The sequence below is a fragment of the Chrysochloris asiatica genome, unplaced genomic scaffold (assembly GCF_000296735.1).
Source record: "Chrysochloris asiatica unplaced genomic scaffold, ChrAsi1.0 scaffold00147, whole genome shotgun sequence".
NCBI lineage: Eukaryota > Metazoa > Chordata > Mammalia > Afrosoricida > Chrysochloridae > Chrysochloris > Chrysochloris asiatica.
In genome coordinates this window covers 1,901,187-1,916,534 of record NW_006408665.1, presented here as the reverse complement: position 1 = coordinate 1,916,534, position 15,348 = coordinate 1,901,187, and positions in this window count along the sequence as shown.

The following is a 15,348-nucleotide window of genomic DNA, read 5'->3' as shown; positions in this document are numbered from 1 at the left end:
GACATGTTAGCATTTGAGAGATCAGTCACATGGAGATGTTAAGCAGGCAGTTGAATATACAAGTAAGAGGTAGAAGAGAGAGGTCTGGGTTAGAGCTATAAATGTGGAATTAATTGTGTTAGGAAGGGAGTTAGTCTAGATAGAAAAGAGGAAGATGGATTGAACCCTGGGGCTCTCTGCAGTAAGATGTTGTGTTCGGAGGAGGGGGAATTAGTAAAAAATTTCCAGTGAAGGAGCACTACAATTTATCATATGCGATGTCATGAAAGCCAAGTGAAGGTATATCACTGAAGGGAGAAAACTTGCTGAGAGGTCCAGTAAGATGAGGGCTGAGGACTGAATATCGAATTTAGTAGCATAGAGATAACTGGAAACGTTGACAAGTCAGGTTTCCAATGGAATGGTGGGGCAAACACCTAATTGGAATGGGCTTAAGAGAACATGGAACGGTGCAGAAGGAAACTCTTGAGGGTGATGGATGATAGGTTCATTAACTGGATTATGGTAATGGAGTCACAGATGTGTGCCTATGTCAAAACTGACCAAAATGTACATTGATTTTTTGAATATTTGATTATGGTTTGTGTGAAAGTTTGCAGAACAAATTATTTTCTGTCCAATAATTAATAACACATTTTTAAATTACACATTTTAAATTTATAAACTTTAAAAATCCGCTGCCATCAAGATGATTCCAACTTACAGTCACCCTGTGTTGTCAACCCAGTGTTATTGCTGTTGTTGTTAGTGCTGTTGAGTCGTATCCGACTTATAGCAACACTGTATAGGGTTTCCAAGGAGCATCTAGTGGGTTTGAACCACCAGCCTTGTGATTAGCAAGCCAGTGTTTATTTATCCTATAGCACTGCAGCAGCAATCCATAGGAAAGATTAGAACTGCTTATGGCGGTGGTGGTGTGCTGTAGAGTCGGTTCCAACTCATAGTGATCCTGTTTAGGGTTTCCAGGGCTGTAAATCTTTATGGGAGCAGAAAGCCTCCTCTTTCCCCTATGGAGCGACTGGTAGATTTGAACAACTGACCTTGCGGTTAGCAGCCCAGTTCTCAATCCACTACTCTAGTAGGGCTCCTTAGAAATTCCTTATAGCATTTCTTTATGAGAACAAACTGTCACCAACCGTTCAATTAGCAAAATGCTTTAACTGCTGCACTAGTGCTCTTTCTGGTACACTTTAGAGTTCTTCAGTTGTACTTCAGTGATGCTGGAATGGAGAGTGAGAAAGAATGCGAAGAAGGACATAGAGATATTTCAAGGCTATTTGCCATCAGGTGGGCAGAGAAATGAGAACAACTGCAAGGAAAAGCGGGAAAAGATTCATTAAAATAGAGTTAAACACATATGTGTAAGCTATCAGGAGTCATCCAGTAAGAGGGAGAAATTGATAATGTTGAAGAGACGGGGTAGTTGACAGAAAGCAGCATGTAGAATAGATAAGTCTATGGAGAAAGAGGACCACAGATTTACTGAAACAAGTAGAAAGGAAGAGTCTGGCTGTACAGCCAATGTTAAGTAAGGAGATGGAGTGGTAGGAGTCTCTACGATTGCTTTCATTTTCTTCATGCAATAGGAAGCAAGGTCATCTGCTGAGAGTGGGAAATAGGAAGAGGATGGTACAGGTTTGAGTGGAGAGAAGATAACGTGAAATCATATAGGAGAGTGAGCATGTTTAAGTGAATGGAGTGAGGGAAGAAAGAATTGCCAGGCAGCATTAAAGGCTCTTTGAGATATATGGTCATGAATTTAAATAAGGCTATTCAACACATTTGTATGGTTTTTTTCCAGCCAAGTCCACTAACAAGTGTCCATGCATAGAGTTGGAGCATAATTTTCCAATAGATAAAATGAGAGAGAATGGAGTTGTTAGTGTATGGAAAAGATTGATTATAAAGTTGTTGTTCTTGCTGTTGTTAAGTGCCATCAAGTCAGTTCCGACTCAAAGTGACCCTGTATAGGTTTCCAAGGAGTGGCTGGTGACTTTGAACTGCTGACCTTTCATTCCAAACCGACCTTAAGGTCGACTGCTTATCCCTATAGTGCCACACCAAGACTGATTATAAAGACAGACAATATATTCAAACTGATTCAGGAGGGGAGAAAGGACAACAAAAGCGCATGGGATAGTGAAAAAGTACTAGGTCCTGGAAGAGTCAAAGGATGTTGGAGTTGGGGTACTGGTAGAAGGTCAGAGCGGGGTGCATGACATAGTGTTCCACTATATGAATATAAAGGTTTGTTTAATTAGGATTTTTTTCTAAAATAAGCCTATAGGGTCACTATTGCCTCCTTTACTTATGCAACACCTTATTTTTTGGTCATTACTATTTGTCTTTGAAGACCCAGGAATTTCTACAAGGTTCAGCCCCTTCCTTCTCTGTAAACATCTGTAAATATCTTTACCCCTTTTGACCCCAACTCCCTAGTCACATCTGCCCTTGAAGGATGCTGGGAAGTCTGTGATAAGCGGTTGCTGGATCAGGAGAGACAGTGTGCACAAGTTAGGTCTGGTGACGGAGATGGCGGTATACAAGAAGAACGAGGTTGATAGAAGAATGGTGAAGACAGGTTAGGACACAGGGCTATGCAAGGGCTCAAGGAGATTGAGGTAAAGAGTGCTATATATGCAACCCTGGAACAACAATGATCTGTGAGTAGATACATGGACAGACACACAGACTAAAATGGTATGGAGGAAGAGTAGGAGTATATCCACAAATATATAAGGATTTGAAAGAGGATATTTGTACATGGGTATTTACCTTTACTGCAAACACACTTATGGTGTGTGGTGGAGCATTGTTGTTGTTGTTTTATGCTGTTGATTCTGTTCTGACTTATAGCAACCCTGTATAGGGCTTCCAGGGGGCTGCTGGTGGGTTTGAACCACTGACCTTGTGGTTAGCAGTACAGTACTTATCCTACAGTGCCATACTAGGTTCGGTGGTAGAGCACACAGAGTATGAAAATTAAAGATGCTTGGAATCAACTAGTGTACCAATGGAGAAGGTAAATATCAGTCACCATAACTCTGAGATCAAAAGAACTAGATGGTGATTGGCTGCTACTACCAACTGCTCTGAAAGGGATCACATTATAAGGTACCGAATAGAGAGGGAGAAAATGTGGAACAAAACTCAAAAGTATAAAAAGATGGACGTACTGGTCAGAGAGAGATTAGAGGAACTGGAAACTCTGGCCCTCAACCACCCTTGAGGTCTGGAAAGGAACTCACCTTCATGGCCCAGTTTTCACCCAGATAGTAAGATAGGTCTATAGGAGAAGACAAAACGTAGTGTGGTATGCTCACCTTGGAATGAACCATCATTCAAGATCAAAAAGGCATCGTTTACTTAAGGACAAAGTTGAGAACAGATGGGAAGGGAGTGGAATGGAACTAAGAACCACAGGGAGGAAGAAGGCTAACTCCTGTTATAGAGAAGGGATTGCAATCATTGTGACGAAACAAGGTATATGATCTGTTAAATGTAAAACTGATGATCTTTATAAACCACTGAATTCATAACAAAAAGTAAAAAAAAAGAGAGTTTTACCTTTACAAATGGGATTCTTGTACCCTGATCCAGAACTGCAAATATTAAAGAGTTAGATTTTTGAGTGTAGGTTGATCTTTTTGGGGCTCTGGTTATATGCAATGTCATCTGCCACTTTTCCTAGAGACATTCAGTGTTTTCTGTTTCAAAGAACCACTATAAATGTATTTGTAGATATCTACCATCGTGGTGTCCCCATAGTTTTCTTGGTATATGTGATTTTTATGTTATGATTTTCAATGGGAAATCAGCAAAATAGGATAATTAAAATATTTAGAGAAGACTAATTTGAGATTTCGTATTTTTATTAACTTGCCGTTGCCTTGTTTTCTTTTACATATATATGTGAAGGAGTTGACTTTTTAGATTTAAATGCATTTACAACTGTGTTTTTCAAAGTATTTTCTCCACTGAGATATCCTTTTAATAATGCTAAAATCTATTCAAAAGAAAGCTTTTCCCCTGTGCTTATATCATAAGCTTTATTGATTTAACAAGGAAAACTTTCCTTCATGATGTAAGAAATCCTACCTTCTCTCTACATGCCACATTGTTCCCCTTCCCACCTCCATCCTTATACTAACAAGACACCAAAGAAAATGCTATCCAAGCAGCATGTTAAATGCTGTCGAGTCAGTTCCAACTCATAGCAACCCTGTATGAGGTTTTTAAGGAGTGTCTGGTGGGTTTAAACCACCCACCTTGTGGTTCAAACTGACCTTGAGATGCAGTGCTTATCAAACAGTGCCACACTGGAACTCCAAATAGGAAGTGTATATTGCTTTTTCCCTCTAAAACAATATCATGATAAACTTGGATCCATTTTACTTGGATCCACATTTTACTTGGAAGCAAAATGGAAGCAGCAGCAGTCAAGAAATCAAACAGCATATTGCATTGGGAAATCTGCTGCAAGAGACCTCTTTACAGTGTTCAAGAACAAAGATGTCACTTTGAGGACTAAGGTGCACCTGACCCAAGCCACGGTATTTTCAGTCGCCTCATATAGCGAGTCTTGGTGTGGCACTGCAGGATAAAGCACTGGACCTCAAGGTTGGTTTGAACTACAAGGTCGATGGTTCACCTCACCAATCTCTCCTCAGAAACATTCTACAGGGTCGCTATGAGTTGGAATTCACTCCCTGGCACTTAACAACAACATATACATGCAAAAGCTGGACAATGAAAAAAAGAAGAACTGATGCATTTGAATTAATGGTGTTGGCAAAGAATATTGAATATACCAGAAAATTTAACAAATCTGTCTTGGAAGAAGTACAGCTGAATACCCTTAGAAATGAAGATGGCAAGATTCCATCTCACATACTTTCACATGTCATCAGTCCCTGGAGAAAGACATCATACTTGGTAAAGTAGAAAGTCAATGAAAAAGAGGAAGACCCTCAATTAAATGGGTTGACACAGTAGGTACAACTACGGAGTTAAACACAGCAACAGTTCTGAGGATGGCATAGGATTTGGCAGTGTTTCATTCTGTTGTACATAGGGTTAACATAAATTGAAACCAAAAAAGCGGATGAGAACTTTGATGAGTGAGAAGCATGGCAGGAAAAGGCATTTAAGACAGGAAAGTCAGATTGCTGCCAGTAAATTCAGATCACTGAGAGGAATATTCTCTCTGATCAAGGAACCCTATAACATGGTGGGTTAAGAGTTGGGGCTGCTAATTCAAAGGTCAGTGGTTCGAACCAGCTGCTCTGTTGCAGAATGAGATAGTCTGCTTCTGTAAAGATATACAGCCTCAGAAACCTTGTGAAGCAGTCATACTCTGGGTTGCTGTAAGTTGGAATCGACACAGTGGCAGTGGGTTTGGTTTTGTGGTTTGTCATGTTCAAGATAACTGCTCTTACTTTGCCTGCCCCTCCCCCCCCACACACACCAACACACGCACGTGTACACATTCCTAAACCCTCCGCTCTTGCCATGTGAGAGGCAGTATCGTAGTGACTGTTGTATCAGTAACCCTGAACTGGGTATGTGATATCCTTCCACACCAGGAAAAAGACATCTTTTTTGTTCTCTTGCTCTTGTACCTTCCTCAGTGGCTTACAAGGTTATTTTCAGCCACTTTTGTCAGGAGGAAAAAGGAAAGTGAAGGCACCTTGATGTTCTGTTGCAGCCCTCAGTAAAGAATGAGCTTTTAAAACCATCATTGGTGAAGATTAATTCCTTTGTCAATAAATGTCGGCAGCTAATCTAGTGCCAATTGCATATGCTTGGGGAATGACCCCTTTAAAAACGAAATCATCGTGTAGCGCTTATTTTCATCCAAATACTGCCCAGACATCTGCCATTAGTTCCCTTTTATTTTATTTTTTTTTAGTTTCAAAGCAAAAAAGAAATGCCAAACAGTTTTACAGTTTTTGCAACTCTAAAGGGCACATTGGATATGTTTTGACATATGTTGAAAATAAATTATTCTAAGATCTATTCACATGTAGAATTACCTTTCTAGAGAACAGCAAAGAAGTCGATTTTACCAACTCATTCCTTTTAGAACCGTTGGGCTTGCCTTGGGTGGTTTCAGTGTCTGAGCCTGACTCACAGTCGGACTGGGCTTAGTTGAAAACAGGAGCAGTCAGAGCTCCTTAAGGAGCCCTGGTAGCATAGTGGATTACGAACTGGACTGCTAACCACAAGGTCAGCAGTTCGAATCTACCAGTCGCCCTGCGGGAGAAAGATGAGGCTTTCTGTTCCTAGAAAGATTTACAGCCTCAGAAACCCTATCACTATGTGTCACAAGGCACAACTGTCACAAGGCAACTCCTTGGCACACAACCACCACCACCACCAGAGGTCCTTAGTGGATCCCCCACCCCTACACACACAAATGTCTACTCAGAAGAGGGTTTTCTCTTTCTTGGCTGTCAACTGCCCTGGCATCCAGGTGGCAAATAAAGCACCCTGGAGAGACAGAAGAACCAACAGGTCTGTGTTAGAAGAAGTACAGCCAGAATGTTCCTTAGACGCCAGGATGGCAAGACTCCATCTCACATACTTCGGTCATATTATCAGGAGGTACCAACCCCTGGAAAAAGACATTGTGCTTGGTAAAGTGGAGGGTCGGTGAAAAAGAAGAAGACCCCTGACTAGATGATTGACAGCACGGCAGCAGCTCAAGCATAACAACAATTGTGAGCGTGGTGCAGAGTCGGGCAGTGTTGCATTCTGTTGTGCTTAGGGTCACTATGATCTAGCAACAACTAACACCTGGTGGTACCTGGCTGAGTAAGAGAGCATCAGTTTTTATAGGGGACCCTGGAAGCTGAATGGAGTGCTTAGGTTCCACGAACAATTAAGCACTGGACCAGTAGTTGAAAGGTTGGTGGTTCAAACCCACCCAGAGGCACCTGGAAATCTGCTTCAGGTGACCGCCATCAATATCCTATGGAGCAGTTCTATTCTGCACACATGCAGTTGTCATGAACTGGTATTGACTTTATGGCAGTTCACGTTAACTAGAACATTAAAACGACTTGGAAGCCCAAAGGAAGAAATTCCTAACTGAGACATTTCTAACTCCAGAGGTGGGGAAGCCCAGGCTGGCTCTGCTCATCCCTACCTCCTGACCTCCAGCTCCCAAAGTATTGAAGCAGGGGCCACCTGACACATCAACTGTGACCATCAGGAATAAATTTTACTTGGCCTCTCAGTTCACACTTGCTTTTGTGATCTATCATGAACTCTAGTGTTTATTGTATTATTATTATTTATTTAAGTTTAATTCTATTTCATTTCATTTTTTAAATGCTGCTCAAGACCCACAAAATTTATTTCACCATTCACCAATGAGTCACAGTGTAGCGTGTGAAAAGCACTGTCCTAGACTTTCAGCTGCACAAGACTCCTTCAAAGTGTTGAAGGGCAAAGATGTCACTTTGAGGACTAAAGAGCACATGACACAACCCAAGCTGTTTTCAATTGCCTTATAAGCATGCGAAATCTAGACAATGAAGAAGGAAGATCGGAGAAGAAGTCATGCATTTGAGTTATGGTTTTGGCAAAGACCAGTGAGTATACCATGGAGTACCAGAAGAACAAACAGATTTGTCTTAGAAGAAGGACAGCTGGATTGCTCATTAGAAGCAAGGATGGTGAGACTTTGTGTCATGTGCTTTAGACATGTTATCAGGAGAGACCAGTCCCTGGAGAAAGACATCATACTTGGGAAAGTAGAGGCTCATCGAAAAAGAGGAAGACCCCCAACAAGATGGATACCACTGTTGCACAGTGACAGCAACAAGGTGATCAAATAAAACAATTGTGAGGATGGCACAGGACTGGGAAGAGTTTTGTTCTGTTGTGCATATGAGTTAGAATGACTTGATGTCACCTAACAATAGCAACTAATGATACCATTGTTTATGAGGACAGGGTTTGCTGAAGCAATCACTTCACTATGAAGTAAACTGTCCCATGGTTAGCTACTTGGGGCTTGGATACTTGTGGAGGAGCTAAATTAGTCAGGCATTGTGCTGGGCACTTTACTTGCATCTTTATAACCACTAATGAGGTATTAGTACTGTGATTAGCCCCATTTTACAGATAAGGCTTAGCTAAGGTAAGAAACTTGACTGAGGTCACCCAGCTGGCAGAGTCAGACATCAAATGCTGGTCTCTGACTCTTAATCCTACCATCTTAACCTTTACCCTGGCCTGATCAAAACCCACTTGGTGGCTGCCCATTGCTTCAGGGTCAAATGGAACTTCTTATCTCTCCAGCCTCTTTCTTTTCCTCTTTTCCATTCTATTTTGTTTTGTTTTTTAAAAAGTTCTTTAAATTACTCTAATGCTCAGGGTCTTCATATGTAATGTTACCTCCACCTGAGACTCTCTTCCCTCTTCCTTTTACCTGGCTAACTCCTTTCATCACTTGCTGTTATTGTTAATGCCAGTCGAGTCGGTTCCAACTCATACATAGCAACCCTGTCTAGGGTTTCCAAGGAGTGGCTGGTGGGTTTGAACTTTCCATCTTGTAGTTAGCAACTAAACACTTGAACCACTGTGACACCAGGGTTCCTTATAAGTAAATACCTTGTAGATTATAAAACACTTTCACATGTGCTGTGTCATTTGATCCTCTTTACAGAAATGTTATAAAATATCATTTTGTAGATGAAGAAATGGAGTCTCTTAGACATTGTTATCTAAACAGTTACAAGCAGAAATTTATGCTTTGACAGTTTGGGAGGCTAGAAGTCAGAATCCAGAACACTGGCTCTGGATAAAGGTTCTTAGTTCCTTTCAGAATCTGTAGGCCCAGCATTCCTTGGAGATCTCCATGTTTCTTAGCATCAATTTTTCCCTGGATCTAGAAGCTTCACAGGAGCACTGGTGGCATTGTAGGATAAGCGTTGAACTGCTAGCCACAAGGTTGACAATTAAAACCCACCCAGCTGATCCTCAGGAGAAAGATGAGGCTTTCTGCTAATGTGAAGATTTATAGCCTCGGAAGCCCTATACAGGCTTACTGTGGGTAAAAACCAACTCAATGACATTTAACAACAAAGACAGGAGCTTCACAGTGCAGGGACCTTAACAACAAGAAGATAAAAGGTATTACATGCCAGTCAAGTCAATTCCGACTCATAGTGACCCTGTATAGGGTTTCCAAGGAGTGGCTGGTGGGTTTGAACTGTCAACCTGTGGTTGGCGCAGTTCAATCCATGATACCCATTCACCGTGTGGCCATATGTAAGAGTTGAAGTACAAGGTTGTTTGAATCACAAGGTCAGTGATTCAAACTCACCAGCCAGCTCCTCTGAAACTCTCTATAGAGTCGCTATGAGTCAGAACTGACTTGATGGCACTCAACAGCAAGGGTTGGAGTAGGGAGAACAACGGTGCCAGTAAGGAAGGGCAAAGTCTGCATGAGTCTGACGAATGTAGTGTGTACATATGTGTGAACATGTGCCAGTACACACATGGTAATGTATCTTGGGAGAGGCATGCCTACTGAATGACAGAGTCATTAGTGGAGAGACCTATAGTGTTGGGGGCATGGATTGTGAGAGGTCTTAACCTCTTAGGCCAGGATTCTGGAATCTGATGCATGGGTTCTGGTTCTGGTTCTACTATTTACCAGACTTCTGACCTGGAGCAAGTTAACCTTTGTGTCTTAATCTCTTAATAATTATTAAACTGTTGTGAAGCTTGCATGCTAAATGTTTAGAGCAGTGCCTGGAATATAATGAGCACTTAATATTATTTTTATGTCTTTGTTTCTTTCTTATTTTCAATATTTTCCATATGACACTGAGGTAAGTTAGTATCCTTTATTGATGTAAATCACAGGAAAGGAAAACCTTGCTAGTTTAAATAGCATTCAAGCTCAGGCAGATTTTAGTAAGTGTTATTTCTAAGGATGTTTCAAAACAGCTGTCAAAAGAATGTTCTAAGGGTGCTGGCGGCCAGGAGACAGGCTTGCAGAATGTGCCCTTTGGTTGTTTAAATGATTATATATTCCTGAGTGTTTTGTGTATATTAAAAACAAAAACAAACAACAAATACTGTTGAATGATGATGCATGGAGGGGATTGTAATCCTTGTAATGAAACGAAATATGATAGGATGAGTGAAAAACCAATGTTCTCCCGTGTAAACTATCACTCAATTCACAATCAAAACTTGGGGAAAAAGAAAAACAAAAAAACTTAAGGCCTTTAACAGCCAAAAGTCTTGGAAGAAGAACGTAAGATGTATAACAGTGTGGAAGTTTTGTTTAGAAATTCAGTCAATGTTGATTGCCTGTCCTGATGTTCTTTCAGCTATCGTTGAACACATTGGACAATAAGTAAAAAATAACAGAAACAAATCTGTTGCTGTCAGGTCAATTCCAACTCATAATGATCCTACAGAACAGGGTTTCCAAGGCTGTAAATCTTTATAGAAGCTGGCTGCCACTTCTTTCTCCCTCAGAGCCTTTGGTGGGTTAAAACTTTTACCTTTCAGTTGATGGTTGAGTAATTTAACCACAGTGCCACCATGGTTCCTGCCAACAGTTAATAACAAGGTTCAAATCTGAATGGACCTCCCCCAACTATTGCAGACCTTCCATAGAACTTTGGGTAGTGGGCCAGCCATTGTCAGGATATGTAATCCCCTCAGAGCCTTGGAAACCATTCAGATACTCTGCAAAGGCAAATCAATTTACATAATAACATATATGACTAATAATGACATTACTTGTTTTCTTTTTTGCTTTATCGTGTTGATATTTTCACTGATGGTGCAAAACAATGATGGATAAAACTGCTGCAACTTACCACAAATCATGATAGCAGTTCAAACTGTTTGTGTTCATTTTATTTCTCATTGTCAAACAACACATACATTCACTCAAATTTACTTAAGAATGTGCTTCATAATGCAATAAAAATTACTACTCTTATTAAAAGGAGCTCTGGTAACGTAGTGGTTACGAATCAGTCTGCGAACTGCAAGGTCAGCAGTTCAAAACTACCAGCTGTTCCATGGAAGAAAGATGAGACTTTCTGCTCTTGTAAAGATTTACAGCCTCGGAAACCCTGTAGAGGATTGTTATGAGTCGGATCTGACTCCGCAGCACATAACCACCACCACCATGGACTGGCAGACCAACAACAAAGTCCCGTAGTGGTTATGAATCGGTCTGCCAGTCTCACAGTCAGCAGTTCGAAACTACCAGCTGTTCCACAGGAGAAAGATGAGGCTTTCTGCTCCTGTAAAGAATTTACAGCCTCGGAAACCCTGTAGAGGGTCACTATGAGTCGGTTCCAACTCCACGGTGTATAACCACCACCACCACCACCACTCTAATTAAAATTTGACCCTTGAGTACATATCATTTTAATATTCTATATGGCAAAATGTGAAATGTATTTAAAGCTCTTCTATTTCCAGGTGAAGTTCTGTGTGATTGTTTGACTTGCTGGCTGAACTAATTCCTTTTTTGAGAATTGTTATTTTACTAGAAATTACAACAGATGGCAAACTCTGATTATTTGTACTTAGATATTTGGCTCATATTTTTTAAAAAATATATATATAAAGTGAGAAAATAACTAAGGAAAATAACTGATAGTATTTTCAACTATTAATAAAATATTGTGTTTTCAAGCAAAAAAAAAAAAAAGCATGTTATAAGATATTCGTAGAGCTAGAATGAAAGCAGATGACTATGTGGGCTCTTCTCAAAGATGATTCCCCTTCTCCGTGTGACACTTAAATGACCACTAGTGGTGTGGTGCTGTACGATAAGCACTGGACTGCAAGGTCGGTTTGAACCACAGGGTCACTGTTTCAAGCTCTGAGTTGAAGCAGTTGCTCCTTGGAAACCCATGGTTTGACTATGAGTCAGAACAAACTTCACAGCACTTAACAACAAGAAGTGGCTTAACAGGTCTAAGACATCCTTTACCAAGTGCAGTTATAAGTCAGACTTTCAGAGACATTAAAGTTCATTTCATACACACAAGTAAAGGGTAGGAAGAAATCTTCTGTGGTTTACCCTAGACCATTTCCTTCCCATGTGTGGTGTATTTTATTTTCTTCCTGTCTGATGTGTAGTTATTTCTTTATTTCTCTCTAATTTATGTTTGTATCTGCATTAATGTTCACTGCTGTACGTGGTAAATTCCTCTAAGGTAGGAAGAACTAGCTGTGCTTTTTTAGCCTGCAACAACAGGGATCAACAAACCATGACCCATAAACCATATGTGGCCCACTGACTATATTTATCCAACCTGCTAAGAGAATGTTTTTTTTTACATTTCTAAATGATATTTTACAAATATCAAAAGAAGAATCGTATCTTGTGTCACATGAAAATTACATAAAATTCAAGTTTCGGTGTCCATAAACAAATTTCAGTGTGTTTCAACCACACTTATTCATTTAATACCAACTGTGTTCATTTTCATGCTTCAATGACAGAGTTGAGTCATTGTGACAAAGAGTATGGCCCACAACTCCTAGAAACAGAAAAGATTTGCTGACTTCTGGCCTAAAACCGCTAGTATGTCCCTTTAAAAGAATCAAAGATTTAACCAGTTAATGCTACAATGACCCCATTGCACTGAAGCTTTCAAGGATTTTATTGCTTCTTAAACCATACAAGGTACTATAGAAACAGTGACGTGATGCAGGTTTTTTAAACCACATGAGATTAAATAGGTTAAAATGTTCAAGAAGATTTCCTTTCAGTTTCTAAATAAGAAGTTGTTGTTGTTGTTGTTAAGTGCCATCGAGTCGGGTCCGACCCATAGCGACCCTGTACAGGGTTTCTGAGGGTGTAAATCTTTACGGGAGTAGAAAGCTTCATCTTTCTCCCGCGGAGCGGCTGGTAGTTTCGAACCGCTGACCTTAAGGTTTGCAGCCCGATTCGTAACCACTACACTACCAGAGCTCAGGCAGTACCATGATTCCGTAAATCAGGTACACAGGATCATTTAGCAGGCTAAATGAGATAACTGTTCATTATGATTATCCGATACCCTCATTGCATGCTTAAATCTTACAAGACTTTACTCTCATTTCCTTCCATGATCACGTCCACAGATGAGAAGCCCTGTTGTCCAGGGAGTCTGTCTTGGATGGAAACAGTGGTGGCCATGGTGCCAGTGTGACTGCTGGAGACTCCACCAGAAGCTTTCATGGCACTCTTGCCCATGAACCTACAAATGAATGAATGAATCTCCTTCATGGGTTGAAGCCCAAATAAAAATAAGTAACTCTGCCAGAGTCTTCTTACTTTACTGTTGTCTTACACTTAGATGTAAGCCAGTTCTACCTTACTCAGACGAGACTCCGTGGAACATTATTATCACATATAACACATACTCTGACTTAAGTTTTGAAAACCCAAGCACAATTCTGAAAACTTGTTTCTACCAAGTGTGAATTTTTCCATCTCTGGTTTTGTTTATTGTTGGTGTTTTGTTTTGTTTTAATTTTTCTATTTGTTACACCTTCTAGTTGGGTGAAGGGTGTCAAGATTTTTCTCCACAGTTTAGGAAAAGACAACAACTTAAAAAAAAAAAAAAAGGTTTGCGCTTCCGATCTTAGCTGCAGTGTTAGAAAGCTTCTAAAATGTAGCTCAGCACAAAAGTGCTCAAGAGGACAGTGGCCTCACTTTGTATGCATTCTGTTCGGCACTCTTCATGACTGTTGTCTTGTTAAGTGCCACCGAGTTAGTTCCAACTCATAGCGACCCTGTATAGGGTTTCCAAGGAGTGGCTGGTGGGTTTGAACCACCAACCTTGGGGTTAACAGTCCAGTTCTTATTCTACCACACCACACCAATGCTAGGTATTAATAATGATGTGTCATTCTTGTACCAGATTCTTCTACCAGCTTTTCTGAACTAGAATAAGGCAATTTTACCTAAAACTTTAAGATTAACCTCTGTATCTCTTGAGGTGATAACTCAGATTCAACATGTAAAGGTAAAGCTTTTCCATTCTTTTGTGAACTTTTGGTCTTAGACTTTCCACCACCCACAGCAATGTTGATTAATCTTTGCAAACCAAAACTTTTAATCCCTGTGTAATTAAAAGAAGAAAGTCATCACATAGAGATGCACTGAAATGGGCATCTAACATTAAAAAAAAAAAAAAAAAAATCCTCACTGCTTAACATGAAGGATTAATTGAGGCTGTGAATGTCTTTAGAAGAAAGGGGGATAAGCAAGGAGATATCTGCTATTGGATATGAGGTGGAATTTATATTTAGATTTTCTTTCTTTTCTAGTGTTAGATTTGGGCTTAGTTGTTGTTAAGTGCTATTGAGTTGATTCTGACTCATAATGACCCTGTATAGGGCTTCCGTGGAGCGACTAATAGGTTTGAACTGCCAGCCTTACAGTCCAGTGCTTATCCTATAGCACCACACCAGGAATCCCTTTAGTACAGAAGAATCTTTAGCCACTGAGATTGCAACTGATTATTTTCAAAGCATTGACAATAGTTTCTTTCAGTTCTTCCAACGTAATTGCATTTAATTTTTAAAATTTTATTATTGCTGTATTGTGTTCAAAAAATAATCAATTGAAGGTTCATCATATTAAAGCTTATCTCGAGAACAGGTGATATAGAAAAGAGTAAGGGACGAGAAAGACGTGAAGAACTGGATAGTGTCCAGTGGTGTTAATGAATGTTCTTACACCACAAACACTCCTAAGACGTTTGGTGCCTACCCCCCAATCCCCGCCCCGTTCAGATAGTCTATGCAACTTAGGGAAACCTTGCTTTCAAAAGAGAAGGAAAGAGCGTGAAGGAGGGGGGATTCTGTGGGTGAAATATTGATCCTAACCTACTTGTGTTGGGATGGTATACACAAGGGCACAGGGTTGCTAATGAATGAATACTATAGATAATGTGTTAAAGTGGAGGGTCACTTGTCATATGTTAAAGAACTGAATGCCAAAAGGAGCTTATATGTGTGTTATTATTATTATTATACAATATCCAATAAGGGGAAAACCTCTTGCATTTTTTATAAGATATTCTAAGAAAAAATAGCCATGTGCAACTTTTGTGACAAATATACCCACAGAATTCATGTTCATTCAGTATGATGGCAATGTTAGACTTCTCCCCACCCCTAAAACACCTTACTTTAACAAAAAAAAAAAAAAAAAGGAAAAAATAGTATGAATTTACTTCCTGAATATGAAAAATAAGAAAATAAATTATTTCAACCTCTGCAAAACTGAAGAAATATTATACTTTCTTCATTGTAATGCATATGTGAAATCATTTCCTTCAAACCAGATTCTAATTT